General features: G+C 35.7%; 1 protein-coding gene across 1 annotated transcript in view; it reads left to right on the forward strand.

The window, feature by feature from the left end:
- Positions 1 to 992: 992 nt before the first annotated feature.
- LOC149803013 (uncharacterized) overlaps positions 993 to 21,465 on the forward strand; it is a 124,961-nt gene continuing 104,488 nt past the window's right edge. The window contains exons 1-9 of the mRNA XM_089952567.1: positions 993 to 1,140; positions 4,164 to 4,322; positions 4,892 to 5,050; positions 6,371 to 6,529; positions 9,655 to 9,813; positions 13,283 to 13,441; positions 14,033 to 14,191; positions 15,618 to 15,776; positions 17,829 to 17,987. The gene's annotated coding sequence lies outside the window, so the exon portion shown is untranslated. The remainder of the gene's footprint in view (positions 1,141 to 4,163; positions 4,323 to 4,891; positions 5,051 to 6,370; positions 6,530 to 9,654; positions 9,814 to 13,282; positions 13,442 to 14,032; positions 14,192 to 15,617; positions 15,777 to 17,828; positions 17,988 to 21,465) is intronic.

Here is a 21,465-nt window from a genome sequence, read left to right on the forward strand (position 1 = left end):
GAATTTACCTTTTTCTTATAATGTTCCAAAGAGCTAAAGATATTGTTAAATAAGAATTTTGGAAATTGAAAAATGTCCTTTGTAATGGTCAAGAAAGATATTAGACTCAAATAACCATGCTGCTAAAAGATAGTTATTTACTGCAGAGCATTGCAAATTCACCCCCTCCCACCACCGTAGGACACACTCATTGGACTGAGAACTAGATTTTAATTCATTTACGTTTTACTTGGTGGCGTGTGAGAGACAAAATGCAAACAGATATCATCATAAAAGATTTGGAATAGGTGGTATAATATGCTTTATAAAATTATATTTGTGCATTCAGTTACTTGAACCTAAAATCGGATATAATAGAGAAAATTAATCATCTCCAATGATGTGACATTGTATGAAGCGAATTGAATTTTATTCTGAATCGGGAAATGTATTTAACATATATAAATAACGTTAAATATCTATGTGTATATAGTGTGTTGACCTAGTTATCTCGATGTTCACGAAAATGGCACAAATGATGCGCAATTATGATTATTTAACAATTATATTAAATTATAAACTGTTATCGGTGAGTTCAGTGCTCCAACTTTGGAATTTAACTTCTCTCGCATAATAGAATTGTTAAAAATGATTTTAAAGAATTAAATTCTGTGCAAACCAATGGATCTTTATAGCCCAATATGCAAATGGAACATAAATTCAACTTGAATTAAATTGACATGTTTTTTTTTATCTTCCAGGGTCGTATTCGCACTCGAAATATGACGATAAAATGTATAATTTAAAAGTATATTTCAATGATTGTGATGACAATTAATGAGAATATGAAGACAAACAATTAGGCTTGTTCTATTTTATTAATAATCCAATAAAAAGATATCTCGTAGTAAATCACAAATTTGAAATTTAATAGACTACAAATGATTAAAAATTGATGATGGTGAAATAGCAGTTAAAATATTACACGTTTTCTTAATACAGCAATATGTAATTCTGGTTTCTTCCGGAATGCGAGTGGTATTTGTCAGTCATGCCCTATTGGTACCTACCAGCCAAGTACAGAGCAGACCTCCTGTATCTCATGTCCCAGTGGAACCACGACCAACCAAGTTGCATCCTCATCGCAAACACAGTGTGTTGGTGAGTAAATACATGCACAGGTTGAAAGATAAACCCTAGAAATTTCCCAGATTGGTTCAAGTTTTCTCTATTTTGCATCATCAAGTGCACCTGAGAAATAGTTTTCTCCTTTTCTTTGTTCTCTTATATTATATAATGTATTGGGTGTTGTCTATTTACAAAACGTAGGTGATTTATGCCGTTCGTCCTGATTCTCTTACCTTCTTAATGCTTTATTTAACGTATGCAGTTATCTTATGGGGTATTCATCGCATAATTGAGGGTAAGAATACATCGTATTTGTACTGTCTTTTATGTAACGTCGCTACCTTTTTAAGGGTTTGCTTTTCTGTACCCAAAGTATGCTCAAGATTTGGGTCGTTCACTGTAGGATTAGCTCTTTTGTGATGCGTAAAAGAATTTGGTTCTTGTACTAATGCTTCTATTAGTGTGGTCTTCCCTTTCTCATGGTTGGTAGGAGATCATCATGATCGCAAGTGGATGAATAGACGGTGTTGGATACCTCTTCATTTGTTTTGCAGTCGATGAAGCTGATGATTAAAAGGTATCAGTCGCATTGTGTTTTAATTAGTCATATGGCAAACTTTTTGAGGAGTCTTATTCTTCTTTCAGTCTCTTTAATTAAAGTCAGTGCTTCACAGGTGTTTGGAAGTATAGAATTTGACCAGTGCCCTATATAGTATCACTCATATGTTCGTAATGACGCTTTTCCTTTTGGAGAGGGCACAATCAGCCAAAGCTATTCTGGATATTGGTTTTATTATCAAACTTCCCTCGTTTACTATGGTAGACCGTGCAAATCCACTCATGGCATCTCTAAATCAGATGTTTGTTATGACGCGTCCTCCAGCAGTAAAAGTTTATAAATCGTGTTCTTAATCATCTGATATACGATGTTAACATATTGAAATTAAGAACCTTGACGCATGCCCACCATTGTTGAAATCCACTCCCCATCTCTTTTTAATTCTTGGATTGTGTTTGTGAGTTTGTTCCCATTAAGTTTACCTATGGTAACCCAAAGTACCTCATGCCTCAGTGAACCAATCCTTACTTAAAACTTATCAACAAATTTATCAAAATATGAAAACATATTTAGAGAAACCATGTGTTATTCATTATCATATTAAATATGTATTTGAAGGTCTGACCTTGGCACCCGACGAAATAACTATGGACATAAGTCAAATTAAAGATTTATCTACTGTTTATTTAATTAGACATCCATTCACGCACTTTTGAAATCATTCATTCATTTTGAGAACAAAAGCATTTCCTACAGTCATGTAGCTGTAGACGGTACCATAACTGTTGAGTTAGAATGGAGGTCTACACCTAAATCCCTGAGAAATTTAATTTCTTGTGGATCAGGTGGCCGATCATATATTCCCACCCACAGCTGTGAAGGCAGATAGCATAAACTGCATAGACAGCATCAGGGCATCCTCTCTTATGCAATAGGAACTGGTGCCCATCCACTTCATCTCTACTTGTCTCCAGACGTTTTGACATTGTCATCCCACAGGAGTTCTTCAAATCTGGATGAGTTAGTGACACATATTTTGTGTGCTGTGACCAAGGTAACAACAGCAAAACTTACGCTGGTGTTGAATTTGCCAACAACTCACAGCTACCAAGAGGGAATGCCATGAAGAACTTCTGTGAGGAAAATGTACTGGCCAGTCTTTAGCAGCATATCAAACACTAAGTGCTGACAGCTCCTCAGTGCTATCTGACAAAGAAAAGATACTTCAGTGATAGGTAGAACACTTCAACAACATCCACAATCAACAGCCATATATCATTCAGGAGGTAAATGATTGTTGCAAATGTAATCAGCATAACACTTACTGGTAACTTAACGCTGACTGAGACTGTGAAAGCAATTAACCTGCTGTCAAATGAAAAAATCATCTAGAGCAGATGATATATCAACATATATCTCATACGACATAGAAACTGGCTGAGCTCTTCCAGTCTGTGAGTTCATGAAATTATTCCCTATGAATACAAAGATGCCACAGTAGTCCACTTGTACAAGCGGAAAGACAAGCAACAATCTTGTGACAACCATCGATGCATATTTTTGCTGTCAATACTGGTGAAATCCTGCCGAATCATCAGTGTGGCTTCAGGAATGGATACGTTACCACAGGCATGGACTTTGCAGCTCGTCAGAACCAGGAGACAAAACGACGACACTTTCAGCCGCTTTGGAGGCCGTTAAAAGATCATGGCAAAGTTTGGTTTCTCAAAGAAATGCATCGTAAAGGTAAGGAAATTCCATGACTTAATGTTGGCTGTGATGTGCACGACGGTAAGTCATCTAAACCATTCTCGTCACCAATGAAGTGAAGCAAGGCTGTGTGAGAGCCCCAGCCCTTATTAGAATGATGTTACCGATGCTTTCCGTGATTATATCTCTGAGATTTCCATCAGATACTGGACTGACAAGAGGTTCTTCAATCTGAGGAGGCTACAGGCGAAGACGATCTTACTAGAAGTGACTGATTGTGAACTCCTATTTGCAAACAAATATTCCCTGACCGCCTGATCTAATCTGAATTTGACATGCAAGATAATTTGGTCTATTTCTCTACAGCTTGTGAGGAGTTCGGTTTCACATTTAGTATCATGAAGACAGAGGCAATGTACCAATCTTCACAACAAACATAGAGCCCGCCATCACAGTAATGGCCAAACATCCCTGGCAGTGGACACGATTACGTATCTCGACAGCACATTCTCCAGTGCCGTCTACGTACATGATGAAACCAGTTAATAATGTCATAGTTACCTTTAACTTCGAACAACAAGAACATACATAAATACATACCTATACATACCTACATAAATATTTACATACATACATTGTCAAGAGAAAAGTACCCAATGCATACAAATGGTTTTCGAAAGTGTTGCAGTCTATGGTCACTGTCTTTATCGGTGTCATAATAAGGAAAGGGCATACGGGTATTTAATCTAAAGTCTGGTAAAAATATCTTCATAATATCTTTTTATAGCCCTATGCTCAGCTGGCTTTTTTCTCCACGCCCTGGGCTTCTGTCAGGCCTGTGCTATAGGAACTTATCAGCCGTCCTCGGGACAAACGTCTTGTATTTCATGCCAGACTGGTACAACCACGCTTCAGACTGCTTCAACTTCGTCTATACAGTGTGTCGGTAAGACATTTGTACCCTCGACTGCAATAATTGTTACTTATTATCAAGCTGTATTAAATGCTTCTTTCACATAATTTACCGACATTGTTTTTGTTGTGCATGACATCGAATCATGAAAGAGTCATACACAGAAAATCCTTCAATCAGTTGATGAATGAATTTGAAGCCCATTTTTATTGTCACCTTTGTATGGATTATACTGTCTGAGGAATATACCTGAATACTATTCGATGGTGCATAATTCCTTTCAACTGAATATTTATTTCTCTATCAACATGCACATCACAGATGACTCAACCATATTGACTAGGTTTTGTTTTAGGTCTGTTGTCGAACCACCAATATTTTTTTATAAAAAAAACCCAGAGGTGATAATAAGGCAATGTTTCACAAACATTCAGGTTTTTAGCATAAACAGCATTCAAGTCGAGTTTGAACAAATTATTATTTTGTGAGTAGGTTTTACTGGAAATAGAATAAAAGAAATGCAACGATGAAATATATGCGAATAATTTTGAAACTGATGACTACGAAACAGGAGTTCAAAATTGCAAATATTCTCAATCCAGCTATATGTAGTTCCGGATTCTACCGGAATACGGGTGGTAGTTGCCAAGCATGCCCCATTGGTACCTACCAGTCGAGTTTTGAACAGACCTCATGTATTTCTTGTCCCAGTGGAACCTCAACCAACCAAATCGGATCCACATCTCAAGCACAGTGTGTTGGTGAGTAAAACAGATGCTGAAATATTGCCGCTAACAAATCACGAAATTAAATTTAGTTCTGTTTACCCTTTACAATCTGCTACACTATATAATTTGAGTTTTTCCTCATATTTATATGTTCTGTTTGAGTTATCTATAACGTGTGTTGGCGGGTTCCTATAAATGCGTTTGGCTAAATTGGCAAACAAAGTATACTCCATTCATCTTCAGTTTATTACCGTACTCTCATCAAATATGAAATATGGAACACTTATTGCAAACACCAGGGCAGAATGTGTATATCTGAATCATTTGTTTGCATTTATTATATGTGTTACATATGTCTTATGGATATATTATTCATCACTGTAGGAGTAGAAATGTGTTGGAATGAATAAAAGGATTTGACCCGTAGAACTGCATCTGTCTCTTTAACCATTCGATAGTGGTATCCTTCGTTAATCATTTGGGTATTCAGTCATTTGCGGCATTATATCCACTATCCTTGTTAAAAATTGTAAGCTTATTTATGAGGGGAGAGTAGACAAACTAACCACGAAGTGACAGTTTTTGACGTAATACAATTCTTATAAGTACTATTGAAGTATGTAGTCCTCTTGAATATCTCAAGTATGGCATAGTCTTTTCTTTGAATGCATTTTCATTCTCTTTGTGTCAGTGTCTTAGAGTATCACTTTCATCCATGTCTTCTCTTTTCGAAAGTTGTTCGGTGAGAAACACTTATTTACATTTATTTATTATATTATGTTTAAACGAAAACTGCTTCTTCCTCGTTGATTTTATTCCTTAACGTTCTAGTGATGCTTTGGTTGTCAATGTTAGAGTAATTATGAACAATTTTGATACTAGCATTCTGTCATTAAAACATTTCCGCTTTCTAGATGTGATTTCAATTCACGATCCAATGTGGTCTGTTTTAGCACAAGTTTCTTTCGAAAATATTCACAACAATTTAAACGAAATTGAAAGAAAAAAGCATAATGTCAATCCTGTTTTTATTTTACAAGTAATTTCTACATCCAATGTGGCTAAATATTTCACAGAGATCACTTGATCGGAAATAACATGTTGCGAGAGCCGAAATGGACGATGCGTTCAAGAATGTCATCAATTTTATTTTAGTCGATTATCCAATCTCATAGACTCTTTGGTCCGTCTGTCAGTACATACATACATACATACATACATACATACATACATACATACATACATACATACATATACGATTGCTTCATGAAAGAAAATGTTCTGGAAAGTAGTATATAGTATATAAGTAGATTTCATCTCTAGATACAATGTGTTAATTTTTTTCATTTGTAGCCATTTGCTCAGCGGGATTTTTCATCAACACCCTGGGGAATTGTCAGGCCTGTTCAATAGGAACTTACCAGCCATCCTCGGGACAGACTTCTTGTATTTCATGCCAGAGTGGTACAATCACACTTCAGACAGGCTCTACCTCATCTTCACAGTGTGTTGGTAATGAATTCATTTGCTAGATCACACAATCATTTGCCTAATAAGCTTTTGAATAATGATATTGAAATGTGTCTATATTGTTATCTTTCCAAGGATGTAATTCTTTAGAAACATAAAGAAAGATTATTAACTTTCTGGGTTCAATGTTACCTTCTAAGAAATTTAGGAACTTTAAACCCATACGAAATTTTCCACATGGATTGGATGTGGAATCCATACGTACTTTTACAGAAATATCCATATGGACATTATTATTCTATAGTGAAGCACTCTTATGGATTTCAGTGTATCCATATGGAAATGCTATGGTTTCCGTATGTACTCCGTATGGAAAATCTCATGGAATATACTAATTAGTCCATGAGATCTGTAGGTTGTTCATATAGAATAAAATTAAAATTCCACATGGAATTTGGCAATAATCCATATGGAATTTGTGAATAGTCCATATGGAATTGGCAAATACACCATATGGAATTTGTAAATGGTCCATATGGAATTTGTAAATAGTTCATATGGAATTTGGTAATAGTTCATCCCGTACGAAATTTTCCAGGCATACTTAAGGCGGATTTCAGATGGTTTTTTTAAGCGCTTTCTGTCTCAACCATTAAAAAATCTGCTTCAGATTTCTATTAAACTGCCTAATGATTCTTAGACATTATTGGGAATCAATGATAAATATTCACGATCATTTTTAAAATGGATCATAAATTTTATTTTGACAGACATTATCAAATAAGATTTATGTTTTTTTTTGTCCTCATTTTCTTTCTCGCATACAAAGCCTAATCCATGATGGCATCACTTAAGTCTTTTTCATTTCACTGAAAAGTCTGGTAAAATTTCACAAATATTGACTAAAACTTTTGTGAATATTTTACTGAAGTTTCAGACGTTTTTCATACATTTCAAAAGGTCTCAGATTAATAATGAATATTAATTAAACAGGACTGTATTAACCAAGTTGATATTAAGTTTGCATGATTTCTTTTTACAGATGTTGTAATTATATGACATCCAAGACAAGAGATAATGGAGTTAATAATAATAATAATAATGACTTTATTTAGAGAACGTAACTTAATTAATTACAGAACTAATCTACTTTGAGGCCTTCTATCTGTTATGTACAATATTTACAGTATATACAACATGATGTGAAGAATCTGGCAAGACACTAAATAATTAAGTGATTTTAAAAATCAAAGCATCAAGCCTGGAATATATGCACAGGCATCTGTGAACACATAAACATATATAAAATATAAAATATTAATCTGCATTGAAAAATTCAGCTGTGAAAATAATGCAAAATTACAGAAAAGCATCCATATGAGACATGAAAAGAAGAAATGCTAGAAGCCTGCCAAGTCACTTGTACTGCAACTTGATTTTTGATTTGTACAAACTATGATGCTGTTGTGGTCTCTTGAATTAGTCCTTGTTCCATAAGCAGCAATGACAAACGTTTATCATGATATAACTACTCTTATTTTACACTGAATTCCAACACACCTAGAATATTTTGATAATATACACAATAATTCCTCACGATATTGAATGATTCCACGTGTGGGCCAAGAAAATTCCACAAAGATATGACGATCTTTGATAGACATGGGTATTTCGCAACAATTCCCACCAGTGATCTATACATTGTCCTCCTTAAATTCATCCTTGAAGTTAATCAGTTTTGAGTTATATAACTTCGAAATCATCCTGGTTCAATTCCTTGTCCTATTTAGCATGTTAGCCGCTACTGTAGAGCTCTTTATGACACAAAAAGCAAAATGCTAGTCCTGGCGTTCAGTTTTCATACAGACTGACCAATTACATTCCCATCGACTTTGCATTCAAGCTATTCTCATTGCCGCACATTTTCTAAATGGTTATTCAAACTCGTATCCCGCTCAAATCACCATGTTTAGCATTCCCATCAGTTTCCGTTACACAACGATTCATTGGGCAAGTGCAAAATTTTGACCAATCAGAAAGCTCTTTATAACAATCATCCTTTAAATAATAAACAGAACAAATACTTATTAGAAAGCTCGTTGTGGAATGGGACTGGATAGAGCATTATTTTTTTTAAAAATTCGGAGACGATATTTTAAAAAAGTGTCCGTATCGAGGAAAATTAGATTCATGTCAGGAGAAAAGCGAAAAATTCTGATTTAAACAGAAAACAAGAAAACTTGTTTGAGGGCAGTTAAATCCAGTTTAAGTTTAAAAAAATACAACAACAATAATAACAAAATTTGATAAAGAAATATGATACAGAAAGATGTGGAAAGAGGTTATTGTCCCAAAATAAACAACACAATTACAGCTACCAGAAACAGGGAATATAAATGCTGCTGAAAATCATTCAAATTGTATAAGAAACAAAAAATACATTTTACTATATCTTATTTATATTTTTTACTAAAATGTCAGTGATATTACAGTCACAAAATATCACTATATTTTTAGAATTTTTGACAAACTCTCAGTGAAATTTCAATCACAAATTCCGACTGATATTTTCAGAAATATTGGCAGAGTCAGTGAAATTTCAATCACAAAATTTCACTGCGTCTCCTAAACATTTCAGATAAATAAAATTAGAAGAAAGGTGCTCAGAATTATTTAATCTCTTCGTCTTTTTGATGCGCTATGATGAATACTTTGCATTTATATTAATCTATAATATGTTAGCTGCGAGTTCTTGCCTTCAAACGTTATTTGTCTGGTGCAATAGAATTGTTAAAAAGTTTTAAAACTTAAAATTATGCCCAAATTTATAGATCTTTATATCTCAATACACAAATGGAAAATAAGTAATTTAATATGATTAGCATGAATTCTGCATCTGTCGATGACATAGCTCTTCAGACGGAAAGTTGATCAAATGTATTATTTAAATGTGTATTTGAATTATTTTTATGTCACTGCGGCAGTTAATGAGATTTTGAGGAAATCAGATTGAGTTCGTTATATGCTACTAAATCCACTAAGAAAGGATTTCTGAATTAGGTACCCTATTTGAAATACTGTGCTCTACAATAGATCTACAAGTTGGTGACGTTGAGATAGCATTTGAAAATGTCTCACACGTTTTCTCCATTCATTTCTTAATACAGCAATATGCAATTCTGGTTTCTTCCGGACTACGAGTGGTAATTGCCAAGCTTGCCCTGTTGGTACTTACCAGCCGAGTACAGAGCAGACCTCCTGTATTTCGTGTCCCAGTGGAACCACAACCAACCAAGTTGCATCGACATCGCAAACACAGTGTGTTGGTGAGTAGACACATGCACAAGGTTAAAGATAAACCGTAGTAGACTGCCAAATCAGTTCTAGCTCTTCAAGTGAACCAAAGAAATAGTTTTCTGCTTTTCCTTGATCTCTTCAAACGTACTACGTATTGAGTGTTGTTGATTTGTCTTTCTTCTCAAAGCAATGTTAATGTTATACATTCTACTGAGATTAAGGTTATGTTATCTGTACTTGATATATTCTTAAGGTTTTGGGTCGTTCGCTGTACAATGCATAAACGAATTTGAACATTTGTTCATTTTCTCCCATACTAACATTCCTATTAACTGACCTATCCATCCTAAGCGATTGATAGTTTTTGATTATTATTGCGTCCTCATGGTCTACAGTGGCTGAAATGGACAATATTGCCTACTTCTTCTTTGATTTAGCAGTCGATGAACTGGATGCTTAAAATATATTCATCGCATCGTAGTTTAAATACTCTTATGCTTCTTTCGGTCTCTTTATTTAAAGTCCATTTTTGCAGACATTTGGAAATATTGTTATGACTAGTGTCCTAAGGAGTCTTATGCTGATCGTTAGGATGCTTTTTATTTTAGAGAGGGGACCTATGGCCAAATCGATTTTGGATTTTGCTTCTACAATTGAAACTCCTTCGTTTACTCTGATAGATTCGAGTTATTGTGAGGAGTGTACGGCTTCCAGTATCTAGTATTTCACTGATATGTTATTCTTTAAGACAATTGAAAAATTACTTTTGTTTCTGCAGCACTTGTCTCCTTCACGGACGTTGAAACTTCTCTGTCTAATTTGGCTGTGATCTCTGCTAAGTGTGTTTTTTCTGATGTCATCTGAAAATAGGAGGTTTTTGACGACGCGTTCTTCAAAAATGAGAATGTATTTATGGTATTTTGAGGCACCTGATATACGATGTTCACCAAGATGTTAAGCAACATAGCGGAGATTAAGCAACCTTGACGCACGCCCACTGTTGCTGTGAAACATTCCCCATGTGTATCATTTATTAGAACTGCACTTTCTGAGTTTCTTCATGGATTGTGTTTGTGAGTATTTAGTTTGTTCCATTTGTTAACTTTCCACGTGGTAACTCGAAGTGTCTCATGCCACAATGGGTCAAAAGCTTTTTCAAAATCTGAGAACACATAGAACGGTTCTATTTGACACTGTCTATATTTTTTGCAGTTGGTTTTACTTTAAATATATATATTGTGTAGTGCTCACTGAAAATTGCCACCTCTTCCACAAGGACTTTTCAGTGCTCAGGTTTTCAACCTATTCAATACCATTTACCACATTTTCTCTAATTTCTTTTTATCTGACAGACAGTGCGGTACTTTAGGCATAGATGGAATTTGCGATTCTTTGACATTGTTGTGATTTGTGATTGGGTCCATCCTTTTCCTCATTTCCCTGTTTTACATATTTGAGTTAGCAATTTACTCACCGAATCAACTCCTGGTCTAATGTGTTCTGCAGGAGTGGTATATGTCCTTTAACTGGCTTACGTGACTTAGTCAATGTTTGAACTCTTCAAGCATGATTGTCACGTCCTCGTCTGTCACTGTACAGTAAGATACATAGCGACTCGATCAACTTGAGAGACGATGTTGATGCAGTCACTCAAGCCAGCAAAATATGTAAATGAATTACAGAGACTGGCTTCACATATTTCGACAAATATAACATGTTCTGATTTTGGACTTTTGTATTATCTGAACCTTTGAGATATCACGTGACCTGTCCAATAATAATCAACATGGACTATGGAAGCAAACAGCGTGATATTACAGAGCGCCTGTTTATCAGTGGAAATGAATTTGGTCAATGGGCATACTAGATGATACAGTAGGGTAATGTTAATTTAGCAATAATGGTGAACGAAGACAATAGTTTACATTATAAAGTGATGCCATGATTGATCACTCACTTTATGGTGACATGGGAGGGGAGTGAGAGAAAAAGGTTTCCTAGAGGATGATTTGAGTTTGAGAAAAAAGGCGGTTCATGTTGCTTTATTCAGGACAGTAGTAATATTACTATAACTTTCTCATCGGAAGAGTTTCTGCTCAAATCAACTCAGGATTTACAACTTGCGAGAGACAGAGATGATGGAAAAAATGTCTTGTTATTGTAGTTGGTGGATTACTTTACTATAAACCTCTCAAACGAACAAAAGCATTTATAATCATTGTAAGTCTACTCTCATTTTCAATCATCCCCATGATTTATTGTCAGCCCGTCAGCTCCAAGTGGACTGCTACGAACAGATCTCCAAGCAGTACCCAATACCAATTTCAGGCATGCTCGCTCGTGTCGTGGACGACGGTGAGTCAACTGAACCATTCCCCATCACCAATTGAGTGAAGCAAGGCTATGTGCTGCTCACTGTCTTCAATCTGATAAGACTACAGGCAACGACAAAGGTACAAGAAGTGAATGTTTGTGAACTCCTAATTTCTGACGACTGTTCCCTGATTGCCAAATCTGAATCTACATGCAACAGAACATGGACTATTTTTCTTCATCTTGTGAAAGTTTGAACATGACAGAGGTGATGCATCATCCTGAACCAGTAAAGGCAAAATATTCCTCGCAGTGGAAAGGTTTACATATCTCGGCATTACACTGCCATGTCCCGTCCACATCGATGATGAAACCAATGTCAGAATTGCTAAAGTAAGTGTGGCCTTTGGCAAACTCTGCCCAAACATGTGGGAGCGTAGAAGCATAGTCTAGAAATGAAATTGAATGTAAGGTCTACACAGCCATAAAGGTTGTCAATAGTGCTATATGCGTGTTAAACCTGAACTGTGTACAGATGCCATACCAAGAAGCTTAACCATCCTCACATGGGCTGCAACAGGAAACCATTCAAGATAAGATTGCAGAACATGATCCCCAACACTGAGGGTTTCACACGGGTAGGGAATCCAAGCATCAGCACTCTGCTAATGAAATCACATTTTAGATGAGCAGACCACGTAAAGAATATGTCTGAAGTGCGAGTAAAAATGTTTCCCGCAGCAAGTTTAAGGACGGAAATAATTCTTGAGGCATATGAAAAGTGATCCTCTGTCTAAGTATGATTTCGCACAGAATTATTCCGCCTTTCGCTGTGTCATCCCCTCCTAGCTACAGACATTAAACAGAGGAAAATTACATAGGCACAGCATAATATGGAGCAGCATAAATGCTAAAACAGCAACACGTACTTTATTGATCAAGCAAACTCAAGCCGCATCTCCTGTCAAATGTGTGCTATAGAAGATTCAGAGCACAATTTAGCATTCATGAAGTCAGAGGTACATATACATACATGGAATCCCACATACTTAGATGCATGGTCAACAGGAAAACACTCCATACATTGCGTATTAACATTTATCGGTTTCATAATTAGGAAAGGGCATACGGGTAATTTATCTAAAATCTGAAGAAGAAAAATCGTGTCATTGTATCTATTTATAGGCCTCTGCTCAGCGGGCTTTTTTCTCCACACCCTGGGCTTTTGTCAGGCCTGTGCTTTGGGAACTTATCAGCCATCCTCCGGACAAACTTCTTGTATTTCATGCCAGAGTGGTACAACTACGCTTCAGACTGCTTCAACTTCCTCTATACAGTGTGTCGGTAAGACATTTGTACCCTAGATTACAATAATTGTTACGTCTTATCAAACTGTATTAAATACTTTTTTCACAGAGTTTGACGGCATTGTTTTATTGTGCATGACCTCGACAGCACGAAAGAGTCACACACAGAAATGCTGAAATATCCAATTAATGAAATTGAAGTGCTTTTACGTCGTCACTTTTCTATGGAAGATGCTGTTTTAGAAATATATCTGAATATTATGCAGTTGTATAAAATTCTTCTCAAGCGAATACAACATTTTCTATCAACATGCAAATCAAAGACGTCTCAACTATGATAAATAGGTTCTGTTTTAGATCTGCTGTCCAACCAATGACACGAAAAAAACGGAGGTTATACAATGGCAATGCATGAAGAACATCCCAGTATTTTAATGCAAACATTTAAATTGGGTTTGTTCAAATAATTATTTTATGAGTATTTTCTACTGGAAATACGGCAAAAGAGACACACAGATAATATATATGATAACTGAGAATGCAGTTTTAACACATCATTCTATACAAATGATTTTGAAATTGATGACTAAGAAAAAAGAGTTAAATATTGCAAATATTCTGAATCCAGCTGTATGTAGTTCTGGATTCTACCGGACAACGGGTGGTAGTTGCCAAGCATGCCCCATTGGTACCTACCAGTCGAGTACTGAGCAGACCTCGTGTATATCTTGTCCCAGTGGAACCTCAACCAACCAAATTGGATCCACATCTCAAGCACAGTGTGTTGGTGAGTAAAATAGACTCAAGAAGATATACCCTAACAAATCATCAAATTAAATTTATTTATATTCTACCCTGCATGATCTGCTACACAAATAATTTGTTTTCTCAACATTTAAATTCTCTTCAGCAGTACTGTGTGTTGGCCATTTCCTAAATTTGCCCTTGCCTAAAATATGGAACATTTATTTGCAAACACCCCAAACACCAAGGTATAATATGCGTAGTTTCGACAGTATTTTTAAATATTTTATTGTACGACGGATGTCACATGAATATATGGTTTTCCGTTGTGAGAATAGGCATGTTTTAGAATGTAGTGAAGGATTTGACCTGTAGAATCGCTTCTATGTCCATAACAGTTCGAAAGTGATATCCTGCGTCAATTATTTGCGTATTCTACCATTTACAGGGTTATATGCTTAACCCTTGTTAGAAACCATTATTGTCCTTACGATGCTGAGTGTTCAAACTAGCTACAGAGTGACATAATTTGACTTAATGAAAGTCTCACATCAAGTACTGAAGTATGCAGTCTTCTTGACCATCTCGAGTATGGCATTGTGTTTTGTTTTAATTTATTATTATTTGGGGCTTTTTTGTGTAACACCTCTCAGGAGCTTTGTTTCGTGTCTTCTCTTTTCCAAAATGGTTTGTTACCTCAATCTTATTCACAGTTATTTATTATTATATTATGTTCAAACAGAGTCTGCTTTCTTTCCTTGATGTGTTTGTTCCTGAAGTTTTTAGAGATGCTTTGGTTGTCAGCATTTGAGTAATTTTAAATGTGCAAAACAAGTATACAGTCAATAAAACCTTTCCGCTCTCAATATATCACGTCAATTCGTCTTGTTATGCCACTGATGCTTGCACAAGATTCTTTCCAAAATATTTGCAATAATTTATTCTAAACTGACAGAAACCTTAGCGGAGTAGTCCTTTTTAGAAGTAATTTCTATATTTAATCCGTTGTTACTTAATATCTTAAACGAACAAGTTCGATATCTCACAAAATTTGACAGATAGCAAGAAAAGTATTCTACAAAGCTAAATGTACTGTCTAACTGTTCTTGCGTTCGCTAATTACATGTGCTTAGATATAGAACTTCGTTTCACATAGTTCACTTGGTCGAAAATAGCCTGTTTCGCATCAGAATGAAAGATGAGCATATGCGTTTTATCACTTATAACTTAATAATTACTGTGATACAGATTTACATATTTTTTATGAACCTCACTCTCACCTACACCCGTTGGTACGTCCGTCGGTACATAAATGCATACATACAGAATAGAACCACACCATGAATTAAAATGTTATGGAAAGTGGTTGTGTATATTGCATTTCATTTCTCTTTATGTCTTTCTACAAAGAGCATGAGTAAATTTAAACTCAGATCTAAGCAACATGTGATTATTTTATTCATTTGTAGCCGTGTGCTCAAATGGATTTTTCCTCAACACCCTGGGCAACTGTCAGACCTGTCCTATTGGAACTTACCAGCCGTCCTCGGGGCAGACTTCTTGTATTTCCTGCCCGACTGGTACAATCACACTTCAGACTGGCTCCACCTCCTCTGCACAGTGTGTTGGTAAGGAATCTACTCACTAGATGAAAAGAGCTTTTCCCTAACAAACTGTATTAACTATTTCAGTCACAAGGTTTTGCAAAAATGAATTTCCAATGCCACGAAAAAACGAACACTTATTCGTAGAAAATGTCCCATTAAACATTAATTTATTGATGTGTATGACAAATCTACTCTCCGCCAGACACACGCACACACAAACACTAGCTGCATTGAGGCCTAAGTTCTTCATTAAATACATTTGACTTTAAGTCGTGTGAGAGATAAAATGAATATAAACATATATTGTTAGTGTTCGTTACGAAATGTCATAGGATATTCGATATAATTATATCTGTATATTCAGTTAATATAGCCAAATATTGGAAGTGTAATACGTCTGATTCAAAGATAGATCCCATTTGGAACTTTTCATTAATGAAAATCGTTGGGTTTTTTTGATGTTTTTTTTTTTTTGAAGAATGGATTTACATAAATGAATGAATAAATATCTGGATAAACGTGAATGATATGTAAGCAAACGGCTATTGTCTTCTTTATATAAAAATAATTCTTTTAAAGACAAATATGGTTGAACCTAGATTCAATGTGACCTTATTAGAACTTTAGAGGCTTTGAAAAATCATCAAAATCGAGAAAAATACATTTCATAGAAATATTGATAAAAATTCTCATTTTGATTGTATACAAACGACTATGACCCTAATAATAAGGCATATAAAGGGCTTGAAAATAATGTAGAATAGATAACGAATTAATAAGTTATATTTTTCTTCTTCCAGTGTAACTAGAGCTCCAAGTTGTACGTGGGTTGAAAGTAATAGGTCTAAATATAATTTTTCAACGACTAATGTTTACAAAGAAAATTAGAAAAATTACAATAAGATATAAGCTCTTTGATAAAACTCTATAAAAACTGTATTCTTTTTCTCGAGGTATCTCATAAATAATAATTAAACCTAGGTAACTGTATGGAGTGGATAAAGCGTAATTGCAGCCACATATAGGATTTATTGTGGAAAGGATAATATTTGTTGTAGATATAATAGAGTAAATGACAGCTGCTGATATGTTTAATTCATTTATATTACAGTTGAAGTTATACATTTTGAAATATAGATTTAATTATGTTGGCATTGTAAGGAGGAAATTAAATTTATTTTGTATCGTGAGAATTATCCTACATATAAATTATCACCACATTAAATAACGCTTGCATGAATGCTTTCGACTCGAATCGAATCTTTTTCAAATCGAATTGAATCCATTTCAAAACCAAACATAAAACAGACAAAACACTAAAAACAAAAGGGGTTGAAATTAATTATGTTTGCATCGCTATTGCTACTGAAATCGGAGCTTGGAAATAATTTGTTTCGAGAAGATGGCTTCAGCTTGACAGCTGTGTATCAATTTATATTGACCTACAAATGGATCATGCTTATTCATATATATTGTTACATTTAGGGTTGAACACGAAAACTTTTATTTGGTACATTGCATTTACTGCACATGAATCCATGTAGTGTCTCCTTCTGCTAAATAATTGATTTCAAAAGAATTAGAAGAACTGTGGAATTGTTTCGATGCGCTATTATGATTACCTTACATTTGTATTGAATTATAAACTGTTAGCATTGATGTCTTGCCTTGAAATGGTATTTGTCTGATACAATAGAATTGTTAAAAGAAGTTTTAACAGCTTAAATTATGCCCAAATTAATAGGACTTCATATATCAATACACAAATTGAAAATAACTCAACTATTATGATTAGCATGTATTCTGCATCTGTCGGATACATATTAGCACTTGAAATGGAAGGTTGATAAAATGTATTATTTAAAAGTGAATTTAAATTATATTTGATGAAATTGGGGCAGTTAATGAGATTTTGAGGGAAACATTTGAGTGCGTTATGTGCTACTGATAATCCACTAAATGGATGGCTCTGAGTTATTTCCCGATTTGAAATATTATGCCCTGCAAATGGTCAAAACAATTGGTGACGGTGATAAGCAGCTGAAAAAAGTGTTAAACATTTTCTCAATACAGCAACATGTAATTCTGGTTTCTTCCGGACAACGAGTGGTAATTGCCAAGCTTGCCCTGTTGCTACCTACCAGCCTAGTACAGAACAGACCTCCTGTATCTCATGTCCCAGTGGAACCACAACCAACCAAGTTGCATCGACATCGCAAACACAGTGTGTTGGTGAGTAGACACATGCACAATGTTAAAGATAAACGTAGCAGACTGAAGTGAACCAAAGAAAGAGTTTTCTGCTTTTCTTGATCTCTTCAAACGTACTATGTTGTGAGCGTTGTCGATTTGTCTTTCTTCTCTAAGCAATGTTAATGTTATACATTCTTTATCGCATAATCTCTTCTTATTTAATTAAAGCATGAAATTTTATTATGGAATATTCATCGCAGAACTGAGTTTAAGGCTATGTTAATCTGTACTTGATATATTCGCTAGGTTTTGGGTCGTTCGCTGTACAATGCATAAAAGAATATGACACATATGTTCTTTTTCTCACTTACTAATGCTCCTATTAGCTGACGTGTCCATCCTTCGCGGTTGATAGTTGATTAGTATTACGTCCTCATGGTCTACAGTGGCTGAAATGGACAATATTGCCTACTTCTTCTTTGATTTAGCAGTCGATGAACCGGATGCTTAAAATATACCGATCGCATCGTAGTTTAAACGCTCTTATTCTTCTTTCAGTCTCTTTATATAATGTTCATTTTTGCAGCCGTTTGGATATATTGTTATGACCAATGCCCTAAGGAGTCTCACACTGATCGTTAGGACGCTTTTGATTTTGGAGAGGGGACTTATGGCCAAGGTGATTTTGGATTTTGCTTCTGCAATTGAAACTCCTTCGTTTACCCTGGTAGATTCGAGTTATTGTGAGGAGTGTAGAGCCTCCAGTATCTAGTATTTCACTGACATATTATTTTATAAGACGATTGAATGACTACTTTTGTTTTGTGCAGCACTTGTTTCCTTCCCGGATGTTGAAATTTCTATGTATCATTTGGTTGTGGTCTCTGCTAAGTATGTTTTTTTCTGATGTCATCTGAAAATAGGAGGTTTTTGACACGTGTACTTCAAAAACGAGGATTTATTTATGGCATTCTGACGCACCTGATATACGGTGCTCACCAGAATGTTAAGCAACATAGTGTAGATTGCAATGGCAAGATAAAGAATGATTATTCTGTATTTCTAAATCCTTCTCAAGTTAACACCAAAACAAACAAAAACATTTACCAACATCAATGGTACTACTACTACTACAACTACTACTACTACTAAATAAATAAATTAATTGTATAATATGAGAATTAAAAAAGTAAGTAAATAAAGAAACAAAAATATTAATAAATATATCTGTAATTTCTTAGTTAATAATATTAATGATATTTTCAAAGTCTTTATCACCATCTTGGTTATTTTAACATTGAATGTATCATCGTAGTCATCGTAGTCGTTGCTACATAATAACCGCGAAGACAACAATGGTTTGAACAACAGCAAATCAGTCCTTACTTATTTTATCCAAGCTTTATTATTAAACAGATACAAATTTGTCAACAATGAAAGTATTTAGAAGAAGGATCTGAAATGAGATATTCGTTTTTATATTCAATGTTTCTTCGAGGTTCGAACGTCTGGCAACAGTGGAAATAGTCATGATTATCATAGGTCAGATTAAAGGATCCTCCACTGTGTATTCACTCAGTTATACATTCACTAACATTTAGATTCATTAATGCATTCATTCATTTCGAGAACAGTAGCATTTCCTAGCATTCATGTAGCAGTAGACAGTACTATCCATGGATCTTGACGCAGAATGGGTAGCTACACCTGATGCCTTGTGGAAAGTTCTTTCCGGTTGATCAGGTGCCCGATTAGATGTTCTCATCCACGACTGTAAAGGCAGATCGCAATAGCTGCATTTACATCGCATAGAATGAACTTAAATGCAATAGGAACTGATGCCCACCCACTGCATCTGGACTTCTCTCCAGACGTTTCGACATTGTCGTGTCACTGGAATTGTTTAGGTCTGGTCGAGAGAGTCACCTCATCAGGTGCGATAGAACCCTGGTAGCAATGGGCGAGAAGTAAAACCACATGTGCGTATAAACTGAGCGCTGTACATGCAGACCTGCACACATGCGCTCCAGGGCATAGTGTTTCATTTCACTTGACCTTAGCCTTGCATTGCCTGCTTGACCTTACCCCTGGTCAGCATACTGCTGATGATGGTTTCACATTAAAGATCAAAAACCTAACAAGAAGACAAGGTGATGCAACTCATCATCAGTGCCTGGAAAGTACTCGTAATTATGTACATTACATCAACAGATAGACCAGAGAGAGAAACGGCTCTGGTTGGTAAATAACTGTCCAGATTCAACATCGAAATGGGAGTTTGAGTGAAACTCGCCCAGCTGCGGACGGACAACTTACCGAAGAAGGAACCAGCTCCACCTTCTTCAGGTGTGGCCGAGCAAGGAACATCAAAGAGATGTTGATTTTGGTTTACCAAGGAATCATTCCTAGCTAGAGATAATGGCATCAAAAACTTATATGATTACAATTTACTGGCCAGTCATTGGCAATATATCTCATACTGAATGTTGACTATGCCACAGTGATCTCGGACAAGGAAAAGATATATCAATGGTGGGCAGAACACTTCAAAAACATTCTCAATCATCAGTCATATATCAGTGATGAAGCAAATTATCCAATGTCCCAAATGGGAATCAAAATAACCTTCGTTAGTTTTCCAGCGCGACTGAAACTGTGAAAGCAGTTAACCTGTTGTCAACTGGCAAATCACCTGCAGCAGATCTTATACCAACAGAAGACTAAAAACCGGTGACTCTTATATGGCACAGAAACTAATGGAACTCTTCCACAATGTCCTAGGATCACAAGGATACTTCCAACGTCTAATTGTACAAGTGGAATGGCAACAGACAATCGTATGACAACCATAAGTTATATTCCCTTGCTGTCAATAGTCTCCAAAAACCTGGCCAGAATTCTGCTTAAACGTTATTGTGACTCCGAAAAGGAAACATTACAACAGACATGGTACTTGCAGCCCGTCAGCTCCAGGCGGACTGCTACGAACAGATCTCTAAGCAATACCCAATACCAATTTCAGGCATGCTCGCTCGTGTCGCGGATGACGGTGAGTCAACTGAACCATTCCACGTCTGCAATTGAGTGAAACAAGGCTATGTGCTGCTCACTGTCTTCAATATGATAAGACTACAGTCAAAGACAAAGGTACAAGAAGTGAATGTTTGTGAACCCCTAATTTCTGATGACTGTTCCCTGATTGCCAAATCTGAATCTACATGCAACAGAACATGGACTATTTTTCTTCATCTTGTGATAGTTTGAACATGACAGAGGTGATGCATTATCCTGAATGCGTAACATAGAGCCTATCCTCGCAGTAATGGCCAAATATTCCTTGCAATGGAAAGGTTTACATATCTCGGCATTACACTGTCATGTCCCGTCCACAACGATGATGAAACCAATGTCAGAATTGCTAAAGTAAGTGTGGCCTTTGGCAAACTCTGCCCAAACATGTGGAAACGTAGAAGCATCAGTCTAGAAATGAAATTGAACGTAAAGTCTACACAGCCAT

This window comes from Sinohyriopsis cumingii, chromosome 3 (genome assembly GCF_028554795.1).
Source record: "Sinohyriopsis cumingii isolate HCF-2022 chromosome 3, ASM2855479v2, whole genome shotgun sequence".
NCBI classification, from domain to species: Eukaryota; Metazoa; Mollusca; class Bivalvia; order Unionida; family Unionidae; genus Sinohyriopsis; species Sinohyriopsis cumingii.